Here is an 18780-nt window from a genome sequence, read left to right as displayed (position 1 = left end):
TAGTTCAGTAAGGAGGTGGGCTTTACAAATATACTGATCTTCTTATTCTGACCCGATCATGTTTGGGCAGAGTTAATTGAGTATGTTAAACCATTATTTATAAGAGCTGTGGTTTTAAGTATATACACTCACCAACAAAATGTTGTGAATGTAACTTGACAAGGCTTGAAGAGATAGTTGCCTGAAGTGAGAGATTAACAAGACCAGGAACAGGAGAATCAATATTTCAGCACTGACTGTTTAAAGGGTGTCTGTTAAGGCCAAGAATATTTGGGTAAGAATATTTGTTACTTGTTACATTACTTGAGAATTAAAAACTTCTTAACAACTGCCACCAACTTATCACCTGTGGAACCAGAGGACACACTTGACCACTGTTATATCACCAACATGAGCACTTACCGTGCCATTCCATGCCCACAATTTGGAAAGTCGAATCACCTGGCTGTACCTCTACTCCCAACGTTTGCACAGAGACTAAAGACCACAAGACCAGTGGTGAGAACCAAGAGGTATGGTCAAGGGAGGTGGAGTAGCACTTACAGGACTGCTTTGTATCGGTGGACTGCACAATATTCGAGGATTCACCTTTGAAGCTAAATGAATATGCCACAGTTGTCATGGCATTTTCTCAAGTGTGTGCCTTTGAGAACATATTGGATACACCCAAACCAAAAGCCATGGGTGAACCAGGGGATTCACATTCTTCTGAGGGCTAGGTTTGTGGCATAGAAGACTGGTGAACCAGAACTACACAAGAAGACCAGGTACGACCTACGGAAGGCTATTTTAAGAGTGAAAAACCAATTCTGATTGAAGTTAGAGATGGAATCAAATGCACATCAGTTCTGGTAGGGTTTGTAGGCCATTATTTCCTACAAAGTGAAACCTAATATCATGAATGGCTGTAATACTTCACTCTGAATGAGTCCAATGCATTTTATGCACTCTTTGAAAGAGAGAATGAAACTACACCTGTGGGAATCCCTGCAGCATCCGTGAACTTTGTGTCAGAGGCTGATGACAGAGCATCTTTCAAGAGGATGAACACTGCCAAGGTGGGGCACTAGAAACCTGTGCCAACCAACTGGCAGAATCTTCAAGGACATCTTCAGTCTCTCACTGCTGCAGTCAGAAGTTCACACCCACTTCAAGAGCGTGATAATCATACCAGTGCCCATGAAGAGCAGGGGGTAACGATATGCACCCAACCGCACCAGCTTCTGGGGTTTAGATGCTCTAACTCTCTGGAATATGGATAGCTGGCATGACCCCTTTAATGATTCAGGACTGACCCACTAATTGCCAGCTATGTTTTGGCACCAGGATTTCAATATTTAAGGAGCATTTGAACGGAGGTTCAGTGCTCAATTGTCAGCTCTACTTGGACTATCATCTCGAGTCTAGGTTAGTATTCTGTTCTCGTTTCAGTCTCGCATCGTGTCTCGATTCCAGCCTCAGATACTCCAGCTCTCGGGTCCAACCATCCTCGCCTAGGTCTCTCATCACAGTACGATTAAGCCAGAAGTGGACCCAGTGGGACATTAGAGTCTCTTGTGCTGTGGCCAGCCACAGTGAGAGGATTTCTAGGCAGAGCCTGGAGATACTTAACCTCCAGGTCGCTGTGTGCCAAATTTTGCAAGGGGGAAGCCAGAGTCGCTCAGGTCTGGCTTTTGATCACTCCGCAGAGCAAATATATATTTTGACCCTGGAGAGATTCGACAGGGACCCGGGTTTTTGCCGCAGATTCCTCAGTCAATCCTCACTGGCGTTCGAACTCCAGCTGCCTCGTTTTGCTTCAGAGTGTGGAAAGGTGGCCTTCATTATCTCTCTCCTGACAGGGAGAGCCATAGCCCTGGCCTGGGCCACCACGCATCGGGAACTAAGTCAGAGGAACTGGAGGAATTCATGCCCACCATGAGGAAGGTGTTCCATCATCCCACCAGAACAAGCCGAGCCTCGGACTGGCTGATGAAGGTGTGTCAGGGTCAGCAGCCAAATACGCTCTTGAGTTTCAGACTCTGGCCCAAGGGAGTGGCTGGAACAGAGAAGCCTTGGCCACTCTATATTGCCACGGACTCTGAGACGAATTACAGGATGCTCTTGCTTTGGGATAGCCATCAGAGGATTTGTGAGTTCTGATCAACCTGTCCATCCACCTTGATGATCCTCTGTCGGAGCGAAAGTGGGACTACATCAGGAGTTCAGATAGGGGTAGCCCGAGCCAGGCCTCAACACATTGCAGTTCAACTCCCTGATCTTGGACACTGACCAGCCCGCATCCTGCTGAGCCTCTGGAAATCGGCTGCACAAGACTCTCCGCTGATGTCTGATGTTGGAGGTGAGATGGCTGCTGTTACTGCAGGGAAGCAGGTAACCTGTGGGCCGAACGTCTGAAGCTGCAGCTATCGGAGGAACTGCTAAGACTGGCCAGTGTTGGGAGGACTGTGATGGTAGCAGCCATCACTCCCAACCCCACAGCTTCTGGTGCCATGCTGAAGGCTGAGAACCCCTGGGGTAAGAACTGAAGAGAGGTCAATGCTTTTGTGGGCTCTGGAGGGGCTGGTAATTTTTTGGACTTGGGGAACACACGCTGGCTCAACGTAACGCTGCAGTTAAGCCAGTCCATGCCCGCAAATGTCCTGGATGTCTGTCCACTAGGTTCTGGGAAGATCCAGCAGCAGATATTGGTTTCGTGGATGAGAATTGAGGATCATGTGGAGGACATTAGGTTCTACATCATCAATTCACCTCTCATTCCCATGATTTTTGGGCACCCTTGGCAGCTCTAGCAGAACCCTTCCATGTACTGGAAGGAGGGAAGAATCACGATTGGTCCAGTCTTTGCAAAAGGGTACGTTTTCAACGTGATGTTCTGACCACCAGACTCTCCTGAGACCAATGACCGACAGGGGGACAGATTTCAGTTCAAGGTAACCTGAAGCTTTCTGGAGACCCAGTCCTGCCCTTGAGGACAGGCGAGCCAGCTCTGGCCAACAAGACTGTGCGGGTCCCAACTCTGTCTAGTCGTGGGCGCGCTGGAACTAGAGATAGGGGATCTCTGATTCAGGAGCCATCCAAGCAAGTGCCCAAGCAGTCTGGAACTCTAACAGCTAAGCCTAAGGGATCCAGTCACCAGATCCCGACGACAGGAAAGACTGCTAAATACCGAACCTCGGAGTCTAGTTCCTGGGGCACAAGGGTCACTTCTTATGCCTCACTGGCATCATCTGAGGACACGGATGATGATTTGGACTCTGATTTGTCCACTGTTTCAATGAAAGAGTCTAGTGAACCTAGGGAGGAGACTGAGGTCTGTCGAATCACCCCTGCCACTCAAGGAGCCTCAGGAATCGTCCTCGAAGAAAGGTTTGGAGTTAATTGAAACACCAAAACCAGGGTAAACCCCTTCCATCTACAAGGAGTTGGAAGAGGCCTTCAGCAAGGGAATGGCCTCAACTCTTCCACTGCACCGACCCTATGACTGTGATCTACTGCCCTATGATCTACTGCCCTGGTACTTGACCTCCGCAGGATTGATTATACGCACACTCACGCCCAGAGAGAAGTGCTATGGAGGAGTATATAAAGGAGGCCCTTGCCATGGGATTCATTTGGCCCTCCACCTCACCAGCCGGTCGGAGATTGGCCACTACCATCCAATGTGAAACAACTTCAGCTCAGTAGCAACTCCGCTGACAGCTCCAACCAAGAAATCCATGTGCCCTTTAGCTTGGACTACTGAAGCACAGGCTGCTTTTGCAGAGCTCAAACAGTGGCTCATGACAGCTCCCATTTTGGTTGTACCTAACCCGGACCTTCCCTTCATCATGGAGGTGGATGCCTTGGTCGTCGGATTGGGTTCAGTGCTGTTTCAATGGACACCTTCGGAAAATAAACTGCACCTGTGTGCGTTCTTCTCCAGGCAGCTACCCCCGGCAGAGTGAGGTATGACATCGGGAATAGAGAACTGCTCATGGTCAACTTGGCTTTGGAGGAATGGCATCTCTGGCTTGAGGGGACCTAGAACACTTTTATCATTTAGACAGAGCACACGAACCTGGCTTATATTCAGGCGGCTAAGAGACTGAATTCCTGGCAGGCCAGGTGGTTTCTTTTCTTTAACTGCTTTAATTTCATCCTGAACTATTGACCGGGGTCAACAAAAAAAGAAGCCAGATACCTCATCCTGTCAGTTCGACGAACCCAAAAAAGAGGATCAGCCTACCACCATTTCGCCCCAAGCCAAGGAGGTAGTGCCATTTTGTTGGGGAATTGACACACCCATTTTCAAGGCCCAGGCACAAGCAGAGATTCCCAAGAATGGTGCTCTGGGTCAGCTGTTTGTCCCAAATTCTGTCCAGTATCGGGTACTTCAATGGGTATATGCATCGAGAATGACCGCTCGCCCATGGATTACCAGGACCCTCAAGTTCATCAAGAGAAGATACTGGTGGCTTGGAGTGGCAAGAGAAATCCAACAATACTTGCAAACATGTGAGGTATGCACTCGGAACAAGGAGCCCTACACTCAACCTCCTTCACCCTCTGCCTGATCCGGACAGACCATGGGCGCACATCTCCATTGAATTTGACACTGGACTTTCTACTTCCAAGGGGAAGACCATCATCATAGTAATTGTTGACTGTTTTTTGAAGGCCTGCAGGTTCATCACCTTGGAAAGACTATCATCTGTGGCAGAGACGGCCAAAATTGTTCTGCACCAGGCCTTCAGGATCCATGGTTGTCCTGTGGACATTGTGTTGGATCATGGTCCACATTTCGAATCATGTTTCTGGAGAGTGTTTTGTAAGCTGATTGGAGAAATAGCGAGCCTTTTGTCCAGGTTTCACCCACAGTCCAATGTCCAGATGGAGCAGGTGAACCAAGATTTGGAACGAAACCTAAGATGCCTGGCCTCAGAAATACTGGACGAGTGGTGCAACCATTTGGTGTGGGCAGAGATCACCCACAACACTTTACAGCATTCGGTGCCTGAGATGTCTCCATTCGAATGTCAATTTGGCTGTTCTCCACTACTCTTCCCTGAACATAGTTGGGTACCTGTGGCCAAAGATCTCCGATGCTGCAAGGAGAAATGGGCAAGTGCAAAGGAGATTTTGTTGGCCTCTATCTGGAAGGCTGAAGTAAAGGCTAACCACAAGAGAAGACAGGAACCAGATCTGCAGCCCGGGCAACAGGGCTGATGATCTACCCAGGAATTGCCTCACTGGGTAGAGTCTAAGAAATTGATGCCCAATTTCATTGGACCCCTTAAGGTTCTCAAAAAAAGTAAATCTGATGGCTTACACCTTGCAGCTCCCCAAGACCCTCAAGATCAATCCCACTTTCCATATTAAAAGCTGTGAAAACCAGCCTTTTAACCCTACCATCATCAGTCCTGCCACCTCCCAGGTTTGTCAATGGGGAACAGGCCTTCATTGTGAGAAGAACCTTGGATTCACAAGCTTGGGCAGACTCCCATCTGTGGCAGAGATGGCCAAAAGTGTTCTGCACCAGGTCTTCAGGATCCACGGTTTCCCGGTGGACATTGGTTTGGATATCGATCCACAATTCAGATTGTGGACTGGGATGTATTCAGACCTAAGGAATGGTGCTGGGTTCCTGAAAGGATCATCTTGGATTTGGCTCTGATCCACAACCACCATCACTACCTCTGAGCAACTAGTGCTGTCAGGAGTCGGCCATAGGGGAGTGGTCCGGTTACAATACACATCTAGACGTGCCATCTTCTAGGGTTTGGATGCCCTAAATATGGCATGGCCTCTAAGAATTCAGCACCATCCGCTAATTAGCAGCCATGTTTTGGCACCAGGATCTCAATATTTATGGAGCACCTGAAAGGAGGCTCAGTGTTCAATCATCAGCTCTACTTGGATTATTGCCTAGCATGTAATTTAATATTCTGTTCTCACTTCAGTATTCATCGTGTCTCAGTTCCAGCGTCAGATACTCGAGCACTTGGGTCCTACCATCCTCGCCTTGTAAGACAGGGTGAGCTGCCTTAATAACTGTCGCAGAGCTGCTCTCACATTTACTGTGACTGACAGGTTGCTCATGGCCAGAATCAATTCTTGCCTAAGCAAGGAACTGGATCTGCTGCAACTTGCCTTTTGCCACAGGAAATCTACAGAGGATGCTGGTTCTCCATTCAACCTTGGATCACCTGGACAATAGTAACAACGATGTCAGGCTGCTGTTTATCGATTATAACTCAGCGTTCAACATCATCATACCCTCAATACTTATCAACTTATTCCAAAACACATGCCTCTGTACCTCCCTCTGCAAATGAATCCTTGACTCCCTCAATCGGGAGACCAAAGTCAGTGCAGATCAGAAATAACATCTCCTCCTCAGTGACAATCAGCACTGGTGCAACTCAAGGATGAGTGCTTTCTCATGATTGTGTGGCTAGGCACAGCTCAACCACCATCTATAAATCTGCCAAAGGCACACCAATTGTCGACAGTATTTCAGACTGTGATGAGGTGGTGTACAAGAGTGAGGTAGATCAGCTGGTTGAGTGGTGTTGAAATAACAACCTTGCACTCAACCAAGGAATTGATCATAGACTTCAGGAAGGGGAAATCAAAGGAATTTAGAGGGATCAGCAGCGGAAAGGGTGAGTAGTTTCATGTTCCTGGTGTCAACATCTCTGAAGATCTATTCTGGGCTCAACATACTAATGCAATCACAGAGAAAGCTCGACAGTGACTATGTTTCAGTAGGAGTTTGTGGAGACTTGTTACGTCATCAAAGACTTTTACAATTGTTGACTGCTGTACCATGAAGAACATTCTAACTGGTGCATCACCATCTGCTATGGAGGACCATTGCACAAGATCAGAGAGAGTTGCAGAAAGCCACAAACTTAACCAACTCCATCATGAGTGCTAGACCCCCCAGCATCAAGAACGTCTTCAAAAGGCGATGCTTCAAAAAGGCAGCAACCATCATTAAGGACCCTTGCACCCAGGATATGCCCCCTACTCATTGCGAGCATCAAGGTGGTCATACAGGAGCCTGAAGACACACACACAATGGTCTAGGAACAGCTTCTTCCTCTCTGAAAGGAGGATGAACCCATGTATACTATCTCACTTATTTTTTTACTTTCTCTTTGCACTACTTACTTAATTATATATATATTTATTTCTTATTGCAATTTATAGTTTTTTATTATTATGTATTGCAATGTACTGTTGCCACAAAGCAACAATTTCGTGACATGCTGCTAGGGGATAGCATGACGCTATTACAGCTTGGGACGTCGGAGTTCAGAGTTCATATCCAGCGTCCTCTGTAAGGAGTTTGCATATTCTCCCTGTGGGATACGTGGCTTTTCTCCAGGTGCTCTGGCTTCTTTCCACAGTCCAAAGACGTACCGTTTAGTAGGTTCATTGATCATTGTAAATTGACCTGTGATTAGGATAGGGTTAAATCGAGGGTTGTTGGGCGGCGTGGGTCGAAGGGCAGATTCTGCGCTGTATCGCCAAATACATAAATAAACAATAAACCTGACTCTGATTCTGTTGGCTGGGAAGAATCACATGATCTGTAGCTTACAAGGTACTTAAAGAGCATAGCAACATACATCAAAGTTGCTGGTGAACGCAGCAGGCCAAGCAGCATCTGTAGGAAGAGGTGCAGTCGACGTTTCAGGCCGAGACCCTTCGTCAGGACTAACTGAAGGAAGAGTGAGTAAGGGATTTGAAAGCTGGAGGGGGAGGGGGAGATGCAAAATGATAGGAGAAGACAGGAGGAGGAGGGATAGAGCCGAGAGCTGGACAGGTGATAGGCAAAAGGGGATACGAGAGGATCATGGGACAGGAGGTCCGGGAAGAAAGACGGCGGGGGGGGGGGTGACCCAGAGGATGGGTAAGAGGTATATTCAGAGGGACAGAGGGAGAAAAAGGAGAGTGAGAGAAAGAATGTGTGCATAAAAATGAGTAACAGATGGGGTACGAGGGGGAGGTGGGGCCTTAGCGGAAGTTAGAGAAGTCGATGTTCATGCCATCAGGTTGGAGGCGACCCAGACGGAATATAAGGTGTTGTTCCTCCAACCTGAGTGTGGCTTCATCTTTACAGTAGAGGAGGCCATGGATAGACATGTCAGAATGGGAATGGGATGTGGAATTAAAATGTGTGGCCACTGGGAGATCCTGCTTTCTCTGGCGGACAGAGCGTAGATGTTCAGCAAAGTGGTCTCCCAGTCTGCGTCGGGTCTCACCAATATATAAAAGGCCACATCGGGAGCACCGGACGCAGTATATCACCCCAGTCGACTCACAGGTGAAGTGATGCCTCACCTGGAAGGACTGTTTGGGGCCCTGAATGGTGGTAAGGGAGGAAGTGTAAGGGCATGTGTAGCACTTGTTCCGCTTACACGGATAAGTGCCAGGAGGGAGATCAGTGGGGAGGGATGGGGGGGACGAATGGACAAGGGAGTTGTGTAGGGAGCGATCCCTGCGGAATGCAGAGGGGGGGGGAGGGAAAGATGTGCTTAGTGGTGGGATCCCGTTGGAGGTGGCGGAAGTTACGGAGAATAATATGTTGGACCCGGAGGCTGGTGGGGTGGTAGGTGAGGACCAGGGGAACCCTATTCCTAGTGGGGTGATGGGAGGATGGAGTGAGAGCAGATGTACGTGAAATGGGGGAGATGCGTTTAAGAGCAGAGTTGATAGTGAAGGAAGGGAAGCCCCTTTCTTTAAAAAATTAAGACATCTCCCTCGTCCTAGAATGAAAAGCCTCATCCTGAGAGCAGATGCGGCGGAGACGGAGGAATTGCGAGAAGGGGATGGCGTTTTTGCAAGAGACAGGGTGAGAAGAGGAATAGTCCAGATAGCTGTGAGAGTCAGTAAAGAGCATAGGTCTGGTGGTGCCAATAAAGATCACAAATATGAGAAGATCATTCTTATCAGCATTGTTTTATAACAGCTATTTAAGTCAATCGAATAACATGGGGCTCAGTCAGGATATCTTTATGACCCACTGTGTGAGCTGCGTTCTCAGCAGTTATAGGGAGTGAGTATTTCTAAGAATGGTACCCACGCTTAGATTTCTTCAGGTCAATGACCACGCGATTACGAAGCACCAAAAAAACATGGCGGAGAGCTGAATGATCTGGCCTTCTGAAAATAGCTGAAGGAAGGCCTGAGCCAGCCCACAGGATGTTTTAGACTTGTGGATTGCAGTGGGATTGATGGACCTGATGATAGTGTCATGGGCTGGTGAGACAGGCTAGAAGAGGGAGAAGCTGTTATATAGCTGTAGTAAGTGCAGCTACTGCGATGTCATGGAGGTCTTGCTCTGTGTGCTGTAACCAGAGTACCTAGCGACAAATTGCCAGAATAGATATAGAAGGGTAAAGGAGATAGTTTACCACAGCTGTGGCCTCTCAGGCCATAGTTGGCAGTGCTGTCCTAACAACATCATAATACCATAGGACATGAGAGCAAAATTAGGCCTTTCAGTCCTAAAAAAAGGGAGGACGGTGCAAGTGTTACCCATCTAAACAGGCAGAAACCACAGTGGTACACTCCCTGTTCAAGCTGACTGCCGACCAGATTATAGAGCTGGTGAGGACAGACAAATGGCTAGCGGCAGCCTCCATTGCCAGGAGTGGTCACCCATGGATATATATTGTACAAGAGGTTTATTAGGGGGCCAGCAATATGAAATGTTAGTGGACATGTGGTCGTTAGTATCGATAATTGATTTACCCCATCCACGGCTGGAGAAGTGATTTACATTACCATTGCAGGAGGTGAAACCATGAGAGGGAGTTAAGGCAGCCTCAGGCCTTTGAGATAGAGGGAGTGCAGCTTCCTGCAGATTTTTGAGTGTGCCCAAACAGTAAGGGTACTGTACTGGGGATGGACATGCTAAGTAAGGCAGGTGATATCATAGACATAGGAAAGGGGGGAAAAACGTGGACAAGACAAGGACGGAAAACATGTGTGATCCCCAGAGCAGCTAACATGGCTCACAGAGAGACAGCAGCCCCAAGCTCAGACAGCAGACAGGACAGTGCGTGTGTGAATTATGTCAGGAAGTCGCAAGAGTAGGGGCCAAACACAATCAAGAACTGTTAAAGCAGTGCAGCTAACTGCAGAGGTAGCAGCAAGCAAGGACACACAGCAAGTGGAAGAGAAAGCAGCAGAAAGGGAATGAGTGTGCAAACCCCAGGCCAAAGAGAGAAAAGTAAACAGAAATTACAAGTGTGCAGGAAGAAATCACGAGCAGATTGAGTATGATTCTATGGGGATTTGAAGGACCATTGTGACCAGGTTAACACATTGAGTGGCCAAGCGACATATTGCTGGTTGGAGAGTCCCTGAGGGAGATAAGATAGTCCTTCCACAGCTAGGTGGCCAGGTCATGGTAAGTGCGAGGCCTGAAAAGGCAGGGTTTGCTCCCAGGTGGATAGGACTACAGTTGGTGCTCTGGACAAATGACCCCAGTATTTCTCTGCAGACCAGGCACGGCAGCCAGTGGAAACACTAGATTTATGCTAAAGCATTTGACTCACCTTCTTGTCACCCTCACAGACAGAGGGGATCAAATCTACCCAGTAACAAGGTCAGCACAGAGAACTTACGTGTTGATGAACACCAGCCTGTTGCTTCACATCTGTCCACTCCTGATGAAAACAGATCTGCGGATGAAAGAGAATGGGGACACGAATGCAGAAGGCACAGAGAGAACGTGTCGGCATGCCATGAACAGCATGTTAAAGTATAATGTTAACTGTACTTTGTTTTGCCTGGATTCGATGTCCTTATGCTTGGATGCGAAAAAGCAGGGTCCAGTGTTAAATTGATATATAATACATTTATAGATATAATAAATTATTGGATGGACAATGCTCAAGCTATAGCTGACAGAACTGCTGCCTGCTTCAATCTTGTTCTGATAATGGATTCACATGGAATTGTTAGTTAGTTACTGCCTGTTACGCCACTGGTGTTTAGGGCAGCAATGAAAGTCCTTCATCTCCATCTGCCCTTGGCCATCATCTCTATTGTGCCTCAGGTATGGTACAGGGCCCTCATTCCTGCCTCTGTGGTGTGGTGCCAAGTTGTCTTTGGTCTCCCACGTTTCCTCCGCCCTTCAACGGTCCAATGAAGCGCTGCCTTGATGATGGAGTTGGCCTTTCTTCTCATCACACACACACACACACACATACCTACACTCAACTAAACACCACTCCACTCCCTTTGCAATTCTTGCTCATTTCTTTCTCAATTCCTGCTAAAACATTGGTTACATTTACATAATTTATTATTATATTGTAATTTGTCCTTTACTGCGTCTGTTGTCTTGTTTATTAATTATTGTACGGTCTTGCACTGTTTTGTGCACCTTATGTAGTCCCGTGTAGGCCTGAAGTCTAATGAAGTTTTGTGTTGTTTCATGTAGTCTACTGTAGTTTTGTGTTGTTTCATGTAGCACCATGGTCCTGGAGGAATGTTGCTTCATTTTTACTGTGTACTGTACCAGCAGTTATGGTTGAAATTACAATAAAAGCAACTTGACTTGACTTGATCACATGCCCAATCCATCTCCAATTTTTCCCCATAATGATTGTGACCATGTCCTCTTGGTCAGCGGTCCCCAACCACCGGGCCCTGGACCGGTACCAGGCCGCAAAGCATGTGCTACCAGGCCGCGAGGAAACGATGTGAGTCAGCTGCACCTTTTCCTCATTCCCTATCACGCACTGTTGAACTTGAACATAGGGCTGCCAACTGCCTCGTATCTGCTGGGACATCCCGTATATTGGGCTAAGTTGGTTTGTCCCATATTTCCCCCGCTAAGGTAGAGCATTCCTATGAAACCTTTCGTGCTGAAATGGCATAAAGTGCAGAAGCAATTACCATTCATTTATATGGGAAAAATTTTTGAGTGTTCCCAGACCCAAAAAATAACCTACCAAATCAACCAAATAACACATAAAACCTAAAATAACACTAACATATAGTAAAAGCAGGAATTATATGATAAATACACAGCCTATATAAAGTAGAAGTAATGTATGTACAGTATAGTCGGAAAGATGAAGGCAAAACCGATATGTAGGGGAAAAAAATCGGCACGTACACGCATGCGCACATCACATGTGCGCACGGCACACATGCGCACACAGGTGCCTGCGCAAGGTTTCACGGTCTTGGTAGTCTTTCCTGGGGTAAAGTGTCCCGTATTTGACTGCTATTTTTGTCCCTTATTTGGGAGTGAGAAAGTTGGCAACCCTAACTGTAAAAGACATGTTGAGGTGAGTTTAACCCTACTTGAACACCCCCCCCCACCCCCACCCCCGGTCGGCCGGTCCACAAGAATATTGTCAATATTAAACCTGTCCGCAGTGCAAAAAAGGTTGGGGACCTCTGCTCTTGATGACACTGAAGGAATAGGGCGTAGTTGGATATCGTTCTTGGCCAGAAAATATGGAGTGTGGAATGACGGCAGCTCGACAGCTTGTCATGCACCTGCATTCTGACCCATACAAACATGTGGTCAGAAAACAGCTCTGTTGCAGCTTCACCTTGGTATGGACTTGGTTGATCCCCAATGTTACTCATTGATCTGAAGGCATTTCTAACTTCGTTGAGTCTACACTGGATGTCGTCCTTGGCCCCACCATTCCGCTGAACGATGGTGCCCAGGTAGGTGAATCTGTCGGTGCGGGATAAGTTGATGCCGTATGCTTTGACGGGAGGAGGAGACTCTACATTGAGGCTCATGGGCTCAGTCTTTGTCTGGCTGACTGAGTCCAACCTGTCCACCAAAGATACACAGGTGCTGAGTTTTCTCATACCTGTGCTGGTCTGTATGTGATAGCAATGCAGGGTCATCTGCAAAATCAAGATCTTCTAGAGTAGAGAATAGAGTCCTTCTAATGCCTCTCTGCTTATCTTTCATTGTTTGCCTCATAACCCAGTCAACCACCAGGTTAAGTGACAGCGCCAACATCACGCAGCCTTGCCTGACTCCTGTCTTAACTTCAAAGCTCAAATTGCAGTCCCCAACTGTGCAGGTGAAGTTAGCACAGAAACTCTGGATAAGTTGGACAATTTTGGAAGGGATCCTGTATGATCTGAGAATTTGCCTGATGCTCTCCCTGCGGATGCGATTAAAAGCCTTTTCAAAGTCCACAAAACTCACATAAGTTGTCTCTGCCACTCTCTGCACTGTTCTGTGATGTTATGCGGTGTGAAGATCTGGTCGACACAGCCTCTGTCTCCCCTGAAGCCAGCTTGCTCTTTCCTCAAGCACACACTGACAGCATCTGTAGTGCATTGGGCAATGACTTTGGTGAGAACCTTGCTGGGCACTGACAAAAGTGTAAACACGAGGAAATCTGCAGATGCTAGAATTTTAAGCAACACACATTTCGGATCTCCCCCTCCCCCTCCCACTTTCAAATCTCTTACTAGCTCTTCTTTCAGTTAATCCTGACGAAGGGTCTGGGCCCGAAACGTCAACTGTACCTCTTCCAATAGATGCTGCCTGGCCTGCTGCGTTCACCAGCAATTTTTACGTATGTTGACTGACAAAAGTGTGATGTCACGCCAGTTGTTGCAATCACTTTGTGCTCCTTCTTAGGGATCCTAACAATGACTCCCTTTGTTCAGTTCTTGGGTACTTGTCCCTGTTCCCGGATTATAGTAAACAGTGGTTGCAGAATGGCTGCTGAAATGTTTGGTTCAGATTTCATCATTTCGGCATTCAAATTGTTATTTTCTGGAGCTTTGCTGTTTTTTAGTGATCTAATCACAACAACAATCTCTTTTCTCTTGCGTGGATCTGTATTGATGTCTCTGCTACCTCTTTTATGTCAGGTTCTTCATTTGGTGGTGGTCTATTCAATAATTCTCTGAAGTACTCCATCCATTGTGTTTCTTGCTGTTCCACAGTTGTCAAAAGCAGACCATTGTTATCTCTCATGGGACCACTGGGTCTGGCCTGGAACTTTCCGCATACTAATTTCAAAATCTTGTATATATTTCCCCGATCACCTTGATTGGCGGCTGCTGCTTCTGTCTCCACTGCAAGGTCTTCCATGCAGACTCTCTTATCCTTTCTTACAAATCTCTTCACATTTTTTGTTAGCTTCAGTGTATGCTAGTTGAAGTTTCACCTTAACTTGTCTTGACTTTGCATCTAACACTTTCTTCTTAATTTTCTGTCCTTCTAAGGCTGTCCGTGTTTCCTGTTGTATCGATTCTTTGTTCTTCTTTCCAGCTCCGTATCCTAGACATGCCGCACTGCTCCCCTTGAAGACTGAGTCAATCCATTTCCACATTGCATTGATCCTGTCTACTGACACATCCTCGTCAGGGTCTTGGAAGGTCTGGAATCTGCTCTTAAGCTGAATAGTGAAGGCAGATCTCACACTGGTGTCCTACAGCTTTTCAACATGTAAACATCTTTGTACATGTCTCTGGTCCCAGTGCTTCTCATCTTGAGTTTCGTCACTGCTACAGCAAGGTGATGATGACATCCTGTATCTCTCCTCTCCTCTCCATTACATCCTGCAAGGACAGTCTCCACATAACATTAATTATTAAATGGTCAGTTGGGTTCTTGTTGCATCCATTGGGTGAGCACTATGTCAGTTTGTGGATTTCATGGTCTGGGAAGAGGGTCCCTCCTGTGACCAGATTGCTCATGGCACAGAATGCCCCCAGTCTTTCACCATTGTTATTCATCATTCCACATCCATGCATGCCCATGACCCTAGTGAAGTGTGAGTTGTTATTTCCCACTTTGGTGTTTAGATCTCCCATGATGATGATTATGTCATGGTGTGGTGTTGACTCTACATCTGATTGCAGCTGTTCTTAGAAGGTGTTCTTTTCTTCAATGTCACTATCGTTAGTTGGAGTATAGCACTGGATGACACTCATGGTCAGTTGCTTCCCTTTCAGACTGACCCTCATCAGCCTACTGGTGATTGGTTTCCACTCCAGCAAGCATTTCTCAAGGTCTTTCTTCAAAATGACAGCCACACCATCATGGTGCTAACCATCTTCCCTTCCCGAGTATAAAACTATTTCAGTGGTTGCTGCCTGTAGTCTGCCAGACCCTGTCCGTCTGCTTTCACTGACTCCCTGTATATGAAGTTTGTACCAACACAAGTACATGGTTTGTCCATTCCAAAAATCAATTTTGGTCTTAGTCCTGGCAGTGTTCAAGCCAAGAAGCTTCCTCTAGGTTTTCACTACTGTCAGTCATGCAAATGGGAGGGAGGAGAAGATGGCGGCGCGACGCAGCTCGCAGCGGCCACTCCGGTGGTGATGTCTGTTATTTGTCAAGTAGCATGCCGTGGACAATCCTGATTTGATGGAGACAGACGTGAGAGCACAGAGGAACATCTGGTGAAACTTCTGAAATACTTGCTTCACTGCTGCTGCTACTGTGTGGTCCAGAATCTCCGGAGGAGAAGCCCCCGAGTCCTCGGCTTTGCTTGTTGCTCAGCGGCCGGGGCGGGGTCGAAGCGCTCGGCAGAGGATGGTGCTCGGAGAGGCTGTGTCGGAGGCGCCGGTCGGAGGCTCGACGTTTTCGGACGGACTCAGAGTCCACTGTGGTGGGGTGCTTCCAATGGTGCTGCATCTGCAAGTTTGTGACACTAGGAGGTTCATGCCAGGGAGAGCTTCTCCCTTCTGCTGCCTGTTGTGAGATGATGAGGCTTTCAGGACTTTCAGACTTTTTTTTACCGTGCCCATGGTCTGCTCTTTATCAAATTATGGTATTGCTTTGCACTGTTGTAACTATATGTTATAATTATGTGGTTTTGTAACTTTTAGTCTTGGTTTTTCCTGTGTTTTCTTGTGAAATCATTTTGGAGGAACCTTGTATTATTTTTTAATGCATGCATTTCTAAATGACAATAAGCGAGGACTGAGTGTCCTCATAACCTAATCTAATTCCGAGTGGAGACTCAGGAATACTGTTGCACACAGATATAGGATTCTTCATTGCTGTTTCTGTAACAATTTTTTTGGACCAGTCAGAGTTATTAGACCTGAGCTAAAACCCTGTACCTGGAGGACTGGTGGACCACTCTTCGTCTGTCCTCTGCCCTCTGACCTGTTTGACATGCGTGACCCCACCAAGAGTTAAAACACAAGGCCCTGACTCCAGCCCACGTAAATCTTTGGGTTATTGAGGTACACAAGCCTCCAAACCCTACGGCAAGGTTGTAGTCCTCTTGTAGGACTTGGGGATTGAATGTTCACTACATATGCAAGCTTTTAGTCACAGTGCTGAACATTCAGTAGAGTATAAAGAGATTATTGAAAAATTAGTTTATTTTCACATGAGGCAATACATGGGAAAAATAACAGTGTAGGATAAAGTGTTACAGTTACAGAGAAGACAATAAAATCATTATGTGCAGTATCGTATGATGTGGGCAATCATGTTCTTTCCAAGACCATGATTGTTCTTGGCAAATTTTTCTACAGAAGTGGGTTGCCATTGCCTTCTGAGTAGTGTCTTTACAAGACGGGCGATCCCAGCTATTATCAATGCTCTTCAGAGATTATCTGCCTGGCATCAGTGGTCACATAACCAGGGCTTGTGATATGCATCCAGCCCCAGCTCCCATGGCTTCAAATGACCCTGATTGGGGGTCTAAACAGGTGCTACACCTTGCCCAAGGATGACCTGCAGGCTAGTGGAGGGAAGGAGATCCTTACACCTCCTTTGGTAGAGACGCATCTTGACCCTGCCACTCAAAATAAGGTGCAAGGTCATAATGAGGTAAATTATGAAGAATACACAGTAACATGGGCTTCCGATTGCTCATAAGGGTTGGTGAGTGTGATTTATTTCATGAAGCAAATAATGTGTTCCAATTATCAGAATCAGGTTTATTATCACTGGCACGTGACGCGAAATTTGTTAACTTGGCAGCAGCAGTTCAATGCCATACATAATCTAGCAGAGAAAACACAATAAATAAAATAAAAATAATAAACAATTAAATCAATTACGTATATTGAATAGATTTTTTAAAATGTGCAAAAACAGAAATACTGTATATTAAAAGAAAGTGAGGTAGTGCCCAAAAATTCAATGTCCATTTAGGAATTGGATGACAGAGGGGAAGAAGCTGTTCCTGAATCACTGAGTGTGTGGCTTCAGGCTTCTGTACCCTGATGATAACAGTGAGAAAAGGGCATGCCCTGGGTGCTGGAGGTCCTTAATAATGGACGCTGCCTTTCTGAGACACTGCTCCCTAAAGATGTCCTGGGTACATTGTAGGCTAGTGCCCAAGATGGATCCGACTCGATTTACAACCTTCTGCAGCTTCTTTTACAAATTATATTTGTATCATGGCATTTAATATTCACTTTCAGCCTTAATACCATTATTCACATAGAAAGTACATTCCTTGTTTATCATCAACCACCATTGGGATCCTCAGAAAGATGATACAGTAAAGCATCATAGCTAGATTTATCTCCAGATGTTACGTCAGCCAATGGTCATTGGCGCAGGAGGCAGAGCTGCTGTCTTGTTGCCCCTGTGACCAGGGTTCAATCTTGATAGCTGGTGCCATCTGTGCAGAGTTTGCACACACTCTTGTGGCTTAGGCACTCGGTTTCCCCTCAAATCTTAGAAGAGAATGTGTAGGTGGAAAGTTAATTAGCTAGTGTCAATTCTCCCTAGTTGAAAGAAATAAGGGGAGGATAAAATGGGTTTGGGTTGGATTAGAGTGCATGGGCAGTCGATGGTTGGCATGGAAGCGTCTAGTTCCTTGCTCTGTCTCTATAAATCCCTCTTTCCTACAGATTTCATCACAGCAAAGAAGGTGGTCATTTTGGATGCGGACTCACTGGGCAATCCCACTGTCACTGAAACAGAAAGCATTTGCTTCCATGGTTGTCCCTAGGTGCCACTGGTCCCAATCCACACAGCAGCTGTCAGGAATGGAAGTGGTTTGCAGGACTTCGTACTTCTTGCTATTCCCAGATAATATGGTGGCAGAACGCAGAGGTAGTATGTTGTTGAAAAAATCCAAAGACAAGATCTGCTGGCTCTCTCCCCCCATCTAACCAAAACACTTTTGTAGCTTATTATCTGCAAGGCATCCTTTTTACTCCACTGATTAAGTCTGCCCAGACTGGGTATTTGGCTAAATGGCTTGTTTTAACAACAGGTCAAGGAGTAAACATTATATAATCAGGGTGAGATACCCTTGCAGGATAAGCATGTTGTCATTACCTGTGAAATAACCCACTATCTAGGTGCAGGTCAGTCAGGCAGGATGATCTGTTGACATCTGGCAATAGCAGCAAGATGGTTGAAGAGCCTCCTGTTCTGGGAAGGGTACAAATGCTCTGGGTTAGGTCATGGATTTAGAGAATTTGGAAGTATTCAGTAGGAAACGGAGCAGGGTGGGGTGAATGGAGGATGATAAATCAGTAGTTGGAAGGCAGGTGGGGAAGAACAGGGCCTCTCTGGGGCAGAGTGAGCAGCTAAAGATTGGGAAATGGTGGTTCATGGGATAGGGACAAGGGCAAAGATGAGACAGGTGAAGACTTATATTCTTGCGTCCACATGTGTGGCTTATGGCTGATCATCAGCAGCTGGTTCCAATCACCATTTAACTTGCCATTGGCTCAAGTCTTTGCTTAGTTAAATGCTGGACTGTGCATAATGGTGACGTCACATTAAAAGAATACACAGATGAAAGTATCGTCACTTGTAGGAAGGTTTGATCATCAAATTATATAAACTGG

The sequence above is a fragment of the Mobula hypostoma genome, chromosome 16 (genome assembly GCF_963921235.1).
Source record: "Mobula hypostoma chromosome 16, sMobHyp1.1, whole genome shotgun sequence".
Taxonomy (NCBI): domain Eukaryota; kingdom Metazoa; phylum Chordata; class Chondrichthyes; order Myliobatiformes; family Myliobatidae; genus Mobula; species Mobula hypostoma.
Note: the sequence above shows the minus strand (reverse complement) of the source record.